The sequence below is a fragment of the Lepidochelys kempii genome, chromosome 14 (assembly GCF_965140265.1).
Source record: "Lepidochelys kempii isolate rLepKem1 chromosome 14, rLepKem1.hap2, whole genome shotgun sequence".
NCBI classification, from domain to species: Eukaryota; Metazoa; Chordata; order Testudines; family Cheloniidae; genus Lepidochelys; species Lepidochelys kempii.
In genome coordinates this window covers 33969731-33982434 of record NC_133269.1, presented here as the reverse complement: position 1 = coordinate 33982434, position 12704 = coordinate 33969731, and positions in this window count along the sequence as shown.

The window sequence follows — 12704 nt, the reverse complement described above, 5'->3', positions numbered from 1 at the left end:
TACAAAAACTAGACAAGCCATTTACAACACAAACTTTGCTTCTCTACAAAGGAAAAAGGACACTAAACTAAACTGCTACATGCCACAAGGAGCCACAACAGTAGTTCCCTTAACCCACCCAACAATATTGTTAATCTTTCGAGCTATACTCTTAGACCGGCAGAAGAGTCTGTCCTATCTCGGTGACTCTCCTTTTGTCCCTCCAGGCCCACGAACATGAAACAGTTCTATGGTGACCTAGAATCCTACTTTTGACGTCTCCGACTCAAAGAATATTTCCAAAACACCTCTGAACAACATACTAATCCACAGAATCCTTCCTACCAACACTACAAAAAAGAAGGATTCTGCGTGGACTCCTCCTGAAGGTCGAAACAACAGACTGGACTTCTACATAGAGTGCTTCTGCTGACGTGCACAGGCTGAAATTGTGGAAAAACAGCATCACTTGCCCCATAACCTCAGCCGTGCTGAACACAACGCCATCAACAGCCTCAGGAACAACTCTGACATCATAATCAAAAAGGCTGACAAAGGCTGACTTATCGTCATCCTGAATAAGCTAGAATATGAACAAGAGGCTGCTAGGCAGCTCTCTAACTCCACATTCTACAGGCCATTATCTTCTGATCCCACTGAGGATTACCAAAAGAAACTACACCATCTGTTCAAGAAACTCCCTGAAAAAGCACAGGAACAGATCTGTGCAGACACATGCCTAGAACCCTGACCAGGGGTATTCTATTTGCTACCCAAGATCCAAAAACCTGGAAATCCTGGACGCCCCATCATCTCAGGCATTGGCACCCTAACAGCAGAACTGTCTGGCTATGTGGACTCCCTCCTCAGGCCCTACGCTATCAACACTCCCAGCTATCTTTGAGACACCACTGACTTCCTGAGGAAACTACAATCCATCGGTGATCTTCCAGAAAATACCATCCTGGCCACTATGGATGTTGAAGCCCTCTACACTAACATTCCACACAAAGATGGACTACAAGCCGTCAGGAACAGTATCCCCGATAATGTCACAGCAAACCTGGTGGCTGAACTTTGTGACTTTGTCCTCACCCACAACTATTTCACATTTGGGGACAACATACACCTTCAAGTCAGCGGCACAGCTATGGGTAGAATCATAGAATATCAGGGTTGGAAGGGACCTCAGGAGGTCATCTAGTCCAACCCCCTGCTCAAAAGCAGGACCCATCCCCAATTAAATCATCCCAGCCAGGGCTTTGTCAAGCCTGACCTTAAAAACTTCTAAGGAAGGAGATTCCACCACCTCCCTAGGCAACGCATTCCAGTGTTTCACCACCCTCCTAGCGAAAAAGTTTTTCCTAATCAACAAATCACATCTGTTTTTACCCGCATGGCCCCACAATATGCCAACATTTTTACGGCTGACTTAGAACAAAGCTTCCTTAGCTCTCATCCCCTAACGCTCCCACTCTACTTGCACTACATTGATGACATCTTCATCATCTGGACCCATGGAAAAGAATCCCTTGAGGAATTCCACTATGATTTCAACAGTTTCCATCCCACCATCAACCTCAGCCTAGACCAATCCACACAAGCGGTCCATTTCCTGGACACTACTGTGTTAATAAGCGACGGTCACATAAACACACCCTATACTGGAAACCTACTGACTGCTATACTTACCTACATGCCTCCAGCTTCCATCCAGGACACACCACACAATCCATTCTCTACAGCCAAGCTCTAAGATACAACCATATTTGCTCCAATCCCTCAGACAGAGACAAACACCTACAAGATCTCTATCAAGCATTCTTAAAACTACAGTACCCACCTGCTGAAGTGAAAAAACAGATTGACAGAGCCAGAAGAGTACCCAGAAGTCACCTACTACAGGACAGGCCCAACAAAGAAAATAACAGAACGCCACTAGCTGTCACCTTCAGCCCCCAACTAAAACCTCTACAGCGCATCATCAAAGATTTACAACCTATCCTGAAAAATGATCCTTCACTCTCACAGATCTTAGGAGACAGACCAGTCCTCGCTTACAGACAGCCCCCCAACCTGAAGCAAATACTCTCCGGCAACCACACACCACACAACAAAAACACTAACCCAGGAACTTCCTTGCAACAAAGCCCAATGCCAACACGAAAGCTCATGCTCAAATAAATTGGTTAGTCTCTAAGGTGCCACAAGTACTCCTTTTCTTTTTGCGAATACAGACTAACACGGCTGTTACTCTGAAATCTGTCCACATATTTATGCATATATGGATATGCATCTGATGAAGTGAGCTGTAGCTCACGAAAACTTATGCTCTAATAAATTGGTTAGTCTCTAAGGTGCCACAAGTACTCCTTTTCTTTTTGCTTATATTTATTCAAGTGACACCATAATAGGTGTAATGTGTTGTAATTGTTGTACCAATAAAATAAAAACCAGCAGGATCTTATTAAAGGGAAAAAGGCAAAATACCACATTTATTGTGAATACAGAAAGAATCATAGTAAGCAGTTAGTTATAGTTATAACATTCCATTCAATCTCAAATTTATTCTCACATTCATTCATACAAACACACACACACACACACACACAGGTTCTGCAAGGTTGTTATCATAGTTACCAGCCTTAGAGTTGCTCATGCCAAGCCACTGGCCAGGTGGCCTGGACATGAGGAGGGAGCAGGGCCTTGTCAGATGCTCATCTGATGCTCCTGGAAGTTGGTTTGCAGAATCAGACCCCAAAGTTCTCACTTTTTAGAGTCTATTTTTATAGGAATTTCTTCCTATGCCAGTCTATGGGAATTGCTTCATCATGCTGTTGCTGAATCAATCAGCAGATAGCACATTCCTGACGGCTCCAAGATGTTATCTTGTTCTTTGGTTCTCCCATTCTTGAGGCTGTTGGGTGGATTCCAGTCTGCCCTCCGGGTGGGGTCCTCTGGTTATTTCCACTTGACGCCTTCTTCAGCCGATGGACACTGGATTCTTAGGCTGGCACCTCCCTGATCATTCAGTTATTATCCACACCAAGCATCCATCCACATACATCCTCTATCTCTATTTTAATGACAATTGTTAATACAACAAAAGGGTGGGGAGTCTCTGGGTGCTGTTTCTGTTGTTAGAGTATTGTTTTGAGTCTCTCTCTCTGTGAACTGCTTTGAGAACAGACTCTGTCTTAGAATGTACTAACACAGTTAGCAGCTTGCAAGTTTCACACATAGAGGGAGAGAAACAGTACCAAAAACCAAGAGACCTCTTAATTAGTAATACCCTGGAATTTAAACTCTGGGGAACCAAACTCATTTGTGATTTTAATACAGAACTTCTTTAATATGATCCAACATAATCCCCCTTTTGACACTAAGATTTATAATCGTCAGTGTCACTTTCTATGTAGCCTATTCAAGAGAAAGTACTGTGAGGCAATTTGAGTTTGTGATTCCAATTCTTGCCACATACATGATCCTAGTGATGTATCTTTACTACAAGGTTCTGGGGCAACAGGCAAGGTGAGGCACACCCACTTTTGAGGAGTCCATTCGGTACAACCTCTAGTGTCCAATAGCTTCCCTCCCTCCCCAGCCCACTGGCTCAAGGTCCAGGGTAGCCAAAAGGATCCCATGTGTAATATGGGGAGTGGGTTAACCTTCAATACCTTTGCCTCCAGGGACTGTTGGTGTGCAATTTTGACAACAATTTCTCCCATTAACAAGTCTGGTTTACAATAGTGGAAACATATTGCATCCATTCATATTGATAAGTGTCAAACAATGATCTCTTTCTTTTTTAACAAACGCATCAAACCCTTAATATTTCCCAATATGACCCAGAACGTTTTGTGTTCCAAAGTAGCTAGTGCAAGTATCTGCATTTCAGTGCATCCCATAGCTATGGCTGTGTAGTTTCCTATTTCTAATATTTTTTTTTTCTTATGGATAAGCCATGTGGTAGTATTAAGCCATTACTAAAGATTCCATTGGCCTTTTAGGTTACCCAGACCAATTTGGACCAAGTCTACATTGGCATGTACTTGTTTTTGTATCAGGCTGTCCTGTAGCTGGGACAGAAAGCTTAATTTATTTTTAAGTTCCTGCAGGTCTTCAGTATTTTTTTTTAAACACACAACAGTGCTAGCAACAACACAAAACACAAGACAAAACATAGAACACAGAACACAATTTCTATTGTGACAGTAGATTCATGGTATTGGGTTGCTTTTCAGCTGGCAGCTTTTCCTGATTTTCTGAAAGACAAAAAGAACATGTTTCTACCCCTTTTGGGGTGGCAGATTATTGCTTAAAATATTTCTTTTACAAATACCCTTGCTGATTGCAGACAAAACAGAGAAATTGCCCCCATATTTTCCTGTTTTTGTTCTATAGGCAGGCCAGGTTTCAATGGCTTTTATCTTTTAAGGGTTATGGGGAAATTATCCCACTGTTTAGTCATTAAATCCCTGAGTTTTCCTTCTTATACAGCAGACCAAGTTTATAATGTTTTTCCTGCTGTGTTAAGCTTTAAGTTGTATTTACAGGTAATAACTGAGAAGCATCATTACCATACGACCTTAAAGGATTTTTCCAAAAATCATACACACTATACGTTGTTACAGGGATACTTATTATCATTAAATGTATTAAAATTATCTTGTTATCCCATGTCTTTTATTTAGACAATTTGTTTGCTGACCAGGTATGTCCTTTATCTGCAGCTCCTTTGTGCTGCTAGTTCTTTCCTTCCTTTATCATTTAGGTAATTTGCATTTTCACAGAAACTTCCTGCTTTTGGATTTAAAGCCATCAGCAGCTCAGAGACTCTATCTTAAAAGGGACACAATCAACTTTCACCAGAGTTTTGATTACTTTTAACTTCTGCTTCCAAAACACACAGCAATCTGAAAAAGAAAACCCAACCTATTGTGGCTCCCTTTGGAGCCCTAATAGCATTTTAATTAAGTAGCATGGTATGTTTGCATTTCTTTTGCCCCTTCTACAATATACCCTGCACATGTTCTGGGGCAAATGCACATTCCTTCCATAGTTTAACTTCTATAACATTATCCAGATCCATTTTTACATAAGGTGTCACTATTTCTTTTTTTTGCTTACAGAGTTTTCATGTACCTTTATCAAAGTGACAGTCTGATTACTCAGAGCCATTTTAAGACTCAGTGTTTCTAACATTGCTCCTTTTTGTTTTGTGCACCTCACCCCTGCTGTTGCTTCAGAGAGGCACTGTCTTTTTTAATTTTTTTTTTTACTACAACTCTCATCTGCTATTTTGTTACAAAAACAAACAAAAAACAAACAAAAAGAATCCAAATTTTTTTTTTTATATTCTCCTGATTTTGACTGCCCTGCTGCAGCCACAACTTAAAAACATTTTAAATTTTGTAAAGCATTGAGTTACCTTTTAAGGGTTAAATGCCAAATCCCAAAGCCAAACAACACTAATTACCTGTGTCTAGCAAAAAGGTCTGTCAGTTTTGCAACTTTGAATTAAAGAGTCAAATGGATTTTTAGTGGCATTATTTAAAACAAAAACAAAACTAACTGGTCCTTAGAACTTTACATATTTACACACACACAGACAGATACATACACGTTTTCTTTTCCTTAACATCCCTTCCACACTGCTCTGTTTTTTACATCTTACATTCCCTTTATACATTTGAGGCAGTTAAGTTCCAATAGAACCCTCTTATGTTCTTTTAGCAAATTTGACTAAATTGTCCAGTCAAATGATTTTAATCAGATAGTTTATTTTTGCCTGGCTAATTTACAGACATTCCTTTGGAAAAGGGCCCATTTTTCTTTCAGAATGGCTGCAAAGAAACCAAGAATGCTCTAACACTTTTCCTTTTTAACATTTTCGGTTAAAAGTTGTTTGGGTGAAATACAAAGTTTAACTGCTTAATTCCCTCCAGCCTCTGCAGAGTTAACTTTTTTTTTTTTTTTTTTACTCTCTTTTCTCTTTGTAATTATGCCTGGGGGTGCCGTACATAGGACCTTCTCCCCCTTTACCTGCCTCCCTCCAGCCTCTGCAGAGTTAACTTTTTCACTCTTTTTGTATTCCTGGAGTGCCTCTTTCACTATTTTCAGCTGGCTTTGGGTATTTGTAGCCAGCACCTTCCAATTGTCTGCTCCCTTTTCCATTTGTGCCTTTTCCTCTTTACATGAAGACAAGCGGAGGGAAGAATCCTTACATGCCTCCCACAACAACCAAATTGCTGCTGCATCTCTTTTGGCAGCACTAGAAGGTTTGTATATGAGGATATACTGAGCCAATCTATCCTCTAGGTCCGAAATAGTGCAGACATCAGCTAGGGCTTGTTTAGTCCAAGGACTGTGCCCACATTTTTGAAGGATTTGTTTAAAAGGTGTAATTTCTTTAACAAAAGGTGAGGTTGGAGTTCCTTCTGACTCCATTCCTCCCTCTGGTACTGGCTTACCCTGTTTTCTTTTAAACATCTTAACATGGATATTTCAATCTCTTTGTCACTGCTGGTATTACTTAGCAAGTGACACAGCCTAGATTCTGAAATCATAGCTTAATCTATGCGTTTTTCCCCTGCTACCTTCCCGGAGGCCAGCAGGTCCCCTGCTACCTTCCCAGAGGCCAGCGGGTCCAGTTAACCTATTTCTCCCTGCTACCTTCTCGGAGGCCAGCAGGTCTGGTTAACCTGTTCTTCCCTGCTACCTTCTCGGAGGCCAGCAGGTCCCCTGCTACCTTCTCGGAGGCCAGCAGGTCTGGTTTAATCTGTTTTCCCTACTACCTTCTCGGAGGCCAGCAGGTCCCCTGCCACCTTCTCGGAGGCCAGCAGGTCTGGTTTAATCTGTTTTTCCTGCTACCTTCTCGGAGGCCAGCAGGTCCCCTGCTACCTTCTCGGAGGCCAGCAGGTCTGGTTTAATCTGTTTTTCCTGCTACCTTCTCGGAGGCCAGCAGGTCCCCTGCTACCTTCTCGGAGGCCAGCAGGTCTGGTTAACCTAATAGAAATGCCTAGCTCACTAGAGCTGGCGGTGTGCACACCAATATTTACAATAACTGAGGTTTTTTACCAATATTCCCCCTTTCGCAATTCTCCACCAAAATGTTGTACCAATAAAATAAAAACCAGCAGGATCTTATTAAAGGGAAAAAGGCAAAATACCACATTTATTGTGAATACAGAAAGAATCATAGTAAGCAGTTAGTTATAGTTATAACATTCCATTCAATCTCAAATTTATTCTCACATTCATTCATACAAACACACACACACACACACACAGGTTCTGCAAGGTTGTTATCATAGTTACCAGCCTTAGAGTTGCTCATGCCAAGCCACTGGCCAGGTGGCCTGGACATGAGGAGGGAGCAGGGCCTTGTCAGATGCTCATCTGATGCTCCTGGAAGTTGGTTTGCAGAATCAGACCCCAAAGTTCTCACTTTTTAGAGTCTATTTTTATAGGAATTTCTTCCTATGCCAGTCTATGGGAATTGCTTCATCATGCTGTTGCTGAATCAATCAGCAGATAGCACATTCCTGACGGCTCCAAGATGTTATCTTGTTCTTTGGTTCTCCCATTCTTGAGGCTGTTGGGTGGATTCCAGTCTGCCCTCCGGGTGGGGTCCTCTGGTTATTTCCACTTGACGCCTTCTTCAGCCGATGGACACTGGATTCTTAGGCTGGCACCTCCCTGATCATTCAGTTATTATCCACACCAAGCATCCATCCACATACATCCTCTATCTCTATTTTAATGACAATTGTTAATACAACAAAAGGGTGGGGAGTCTCTGGGTGCTGTTTCTGTTGTTTTGAGTATTGTTTTGAGTCTCTCTCTCTGTGAACTGCTTTGAGAACAGACTCTGTCTTAGAATGTACTAACACAGTTAGCAGCTTGCAAGTTTCACACATAGAGGGAGAGAAACAGTACCAAAAACCAAGAGACCTCTTAATTAGTAATACCCTGGAATTTAAACTCTGGGGAACCAAACTCATTTGTGATTTTAATACAGAACTTCTTTAATATGATCCAACATAATCACATTAGCCACGCCATCAGGAGCTCGTTCACCTGCACATCTACCAGTGTGATATACGCCATCATGTGCCGGCAATGCCCCTCTGCCGTGTACATTGGTCAAACTGGACAGTCTCTATGCAAAAGAATAAATGGACACAAATCTGACATCAGGAATCATAACATTCAAAAACCGGTAGGAGAACACTTCAACCTCTCTGGCCACTCAGTAAAAGATTTAAGGATGGCAATTTTGCAACAGAAAAGCTTCAAAAACAGACTCCAACGAGAAACTGCTGAGGTTGAATTAATATGCAAACTAGATACCATTAACTTGGGTTTGAATAGAGACTGGGAGTGGCTGGGTCATTACACATATTGAATCTATTTCCCTATGTTAAGTATCCTCACACCTTCTTCTCAACTGTTTAAATGGGCCATCTTGATTATCACAACAAAAGTTTTTTTCTCCTGTTGATAATGGCTCATCTTAATTAATTAGCCTCTTACAGTTTGTATGGCAACTTCCACCTTCTCTGTATGTATATATATATCTTCTTACTATATGTTCCATTCTGTGCATCCGATGAATTGGGCTGTAGCCCACGAAAGCTTATCCTCTGATAAATTTGTTAGTCTCTAAGGTGTCACAAGTACTTCTGGTCTTTTTATAGACACACTGAGATTCAAAAACGTAACACTTTCTCAACGGTTAAAATACAAATTGTCTACATCACGTGTCAAGATATACCAACTAAATATCCTTAAATCAACAAATCACATCTGTTTTTACTATTAATTTGCTAGTGCATTTGTAACGACCCTAATTCAGAAGTCTAACTCACTGGAATTTGACTCTCCTAAGTTCTCAAGAAGCATTTTTCTTACTTTGCCTATCTGTACATTTTGATTATTATAGATGGAAATGTTCTTTCGTGGGTTTGTGTGTGTATGGCAAAATAGACGGTTGCCAACATTTCCAGATAGAAATTGAATCATTCCAAACCTCCTTTTAACTGTTACAGTGCTGTGATAAATAAATAAACATCAATATTATCAAAGGGGACGAGATCAAAGCACATTAACAAACCACTAATGCTTGTAGGCAGGGTGCACAGGATATGTTGGTCCGTAGCAAGCTTGTTCTGGTTGACAAGCCTTAAGTTTTCTTTACTTTGCAAAAGGAAGCTATGGAATTTTATTGATTGATTTCTTTTGACAATACTTTCTTTTTCAAACACTGCTTAACTTTATAGTAACAAAATAACTTCCCTCTTTTCACAGACAAGTTGAAATCAGTGGTAAAATGCACGGGTTCCGTGACAGGGATGATCACCTTGACAAAAATTGCATCCATAATAACAGTGAGATTAAGTTACTGGCCTAGCTAGGAACTGAACCCACATCTCCCAAGTCCATCTACCATAGCTATCTGGTCCTTGTTATCATAGTGTCTGAGTTCCTAGCTTCCACTGAACAGGGCCTAACTGACATGCCTAGAGTGACACAGGGAGTACATGGTGGGAGAGGGAAGAGAACCCAGACCTCCAATGTTCAAGGATACTGCTCTAACTGCTGGATCAGCCTTTATTGCTATCTTTTTCTTCCTCAGTCCTCTCCAGATTCTTATCCCCACACTTTCCAAAAGCAGCTTCCATTTTTCAGGTGCCCACCTTAAGAAACACAAGGGCCTAATCCTCCAAGGGACTGAGTGTAACAATGCCCTTGTCAGGCCCTCCGTGAGGTTCAACCCCTCGAACTGAAAGCATGAGTAGCTCCTGCCTGTGCTAACGGACCAGGTGCTAGTGTCCTAAGGGTACTTAGGCATTGCAGTACCAAACTCCCTGCTACCTAGTGGGCTTCTCAGCCCCAAGTTAGGTCCCAGGCTCCCCATGCATTGTGTGAGGCCCCTAGGAAAGGGCTGTTCAGAAGCCAGCTTGCTGAGCAGGGAGTTGCCTAAACTAGCCCAAAATGAGATGCAGAGGAATGGGATATGCTGAGGGCTCAGATCCTCAGAAGTATATAGGCACCTAACCCTATTGATCTGGGTCTTCGGCACCTGACTGATGGGCCAGAGACAGGCCCTTCCACCAACTCAAGATTCTCAATCTTGAATCCTACCCTGGAGTTAGATGCCTAATCTTGTGAAAAACCAGGAAGAGAGCCCCCATTATAGCCACTAGCCTGGGGATTAAAGCATTCACCTGTGATGTGGGGCATCCCAATGCAAATCACTGCCCTGCCTGATTTGGAGCAAGGATTTGAGCCCAGATTTCCCCCATCCCACCTGTGTACCCTACCGACTAGCTACTCCAGGGTGGTTTTCCAAATCTCTTCTGCTGGAGCAGTTCTATTTCCTATTAAATATGCATTGGGCCAGAGAAAGCAAGTGACAGAGACTGACTATAGCCAGTGCTCTAGGGCACTTTCCTAGGATGTCAGAAACTCAGATTAAATTTCTGCAACAGTAAATATTCTGGGTGTTCTAGCCGTTAGATGGGGACAAAGAACCACATCGAGTTACATGAGCACTAATCTCTGTCACTGGGAGCTGCATGTTCTCAGTACTGCTGAAAACTCAGGCCCCAGGTGTCTCAAGTTGGAACTCCCAAAATGTGTAGTTACTTCTGAAAATTAGGTGGTTAGACTTTGTCTACCCTACAGGTTCTAACAGCCTGGGATCAGCTGGCAGCCAAGTCAGCCCTGAAGGTGCTTTGTATCTGCACATAATGGGGTTAATACTCAGCTATTAATCTCTGACAACTAATCACATCACACCTGCCAGATACCTGGGGCTAAGGGGTTGTTTTCCCTGTGACTAGTTCAACAACAATTGTTTTGCTGTGTAAATGGGTCCTCTACAGGACTCCTGGGTTTGAGTCTACATGAGGAGATATTCTGGAATAACTATTCCTAATTTAACTTCCTGTGTGGATGTTCTGATTCTGCAGTAAGAGTGCTTTATTCCAAATTAGTTTAATCCACTTTATTAGCTTAATCCACAAGTATACATAGAAAGTGTTAATGAAGGTGGGCTTTCCAGCCCCACAAGCAGGTCACAGTAATTTTGAATAAAATGGAATATTCTGGACTATGAGTATTCACACAGAGAATTGATTATGTCTAGCTATTGGATTTTAAATTCATACCCTGCTTTAATCCAAATGAATTCCCATGTGTAGACAAGCTGTATTATGAATTGACTAAAGATGTGAAAGGTAATGCACATAAAGTAATACATTAAGCCCCTGTGTGGGCTACTCTCCTCCAGAAGTAAAGGGGCTGTAGCTTAATCTTGCAATACTGGTTTTTATTTATTTTTTCATAGGGGTCTCCTGTGGTGTCCATCACCATAGTGTCTGGGCACCTACTGGGGCAAATGGTGACATCCATTCTGGAGTAAATGCAGGCCTTAAGTCCAGGTTTGCTAGTGAATGTTTTCTGAGCACAAGGAAAAGGTCTCAGACACGCTGGTTTGGGCTCTGATTCTGGTTCCTTTGCTTTGGAAGTTTCTTTCTCTCTTCGGAGAAGAGAAACGGAGTCTCTGGCCGGATCCGCCGTGAGCCAGGTTTCTGTCCCCGCTGCTGGGGTGAGGAGGGAGGAGGTTTCCTTCGCTTTTCCCCACCAGGGGGCTCTGGGGATTGCTCAGGAGGGGAAGCTCCTAGGGCTCGAGCTCTCTCTGCTCAGCAGACCGGGGGTTGCGCTTCCTGGGTCAGATGCAGCCGCTGCTAGCTCCGTTGTGAGCTGAGGAGCTCCGGCTTCCCAGCTGTGCGGGGAGCGCCCTGCATTAACCCCGCTCTGCCGACAGCTGAGCCGGAGCCTGCAGGTGAGGGGAGAGACCCGGGGGAAGGGCCGGGGCCGGGCAGGAAAGTGACTCTGCACCGACGGCCCCTCCTCGCCCCAGCTCTGCTCCCGGGGGGCGGGGGTCTGCGAGTCCCGGAGCTGCTGCTGCTGCCCCCCCAGCTCTGCCCCCCTGAGCGCCGGCAGGAGCCGAGCCAGCGCCGGGGGAGCGACCGCCCTGGGCCCGGGCCCGAGTCTCCCCCCCCAGGGCAGGGGACAGGCGGGAGTCGGGGGCAATCTGGGGAGGGAGGTTCCCGGCTCCCAGCCCTGCCCAGCCCCATTCCCTGCAGCACCCCAGGGCCGACTGACTTTCCTGGGAACAAGGTCAGGAGCAGGGAGAGGAAAAGCCAGTTCCTGCCTCTGCCTGGTCCCCAGCTGCTGGGGGGATGCGCTGCCCGGAGACGGTGTCAGGGGGGATCCCCCAGAGCGGCTCCTTTCTCGGGTTTGGTTCAGACTGTGGGTTGAAATGCGCTCCCTCCTCGAGAGAGAGGCTGGGTCTGTGTTGTAATAAAGTGGGGCAGAATTAGGGTCAAAATTTCTTCCTCAAGGTCCAGACTCCAGAGACAATCATATATATATATATATAATCACAATCACACTCACAATAAATACATAAAAAAGATTGTGGGGTCCCCTTCAAAAGCATCTGGCAGGCCAGGTCTGGCCAGCGGTCCGCCTTGTGACTGCCCCGTGTCTAGAGCATCTGTCTGCAGGGAAAGAGCCAGGAGGGAATCGGGGCGTGAAATGGTGCCAAGGCCCTTTTGAAACCTCCCTTCTCGCCCTGACAGGCTGCAGAATCAGGTCCGGATTGTCCCTGGCTCCCCGGGGGGCTGGGAAGGGAAATGGCTGCTGTGGAA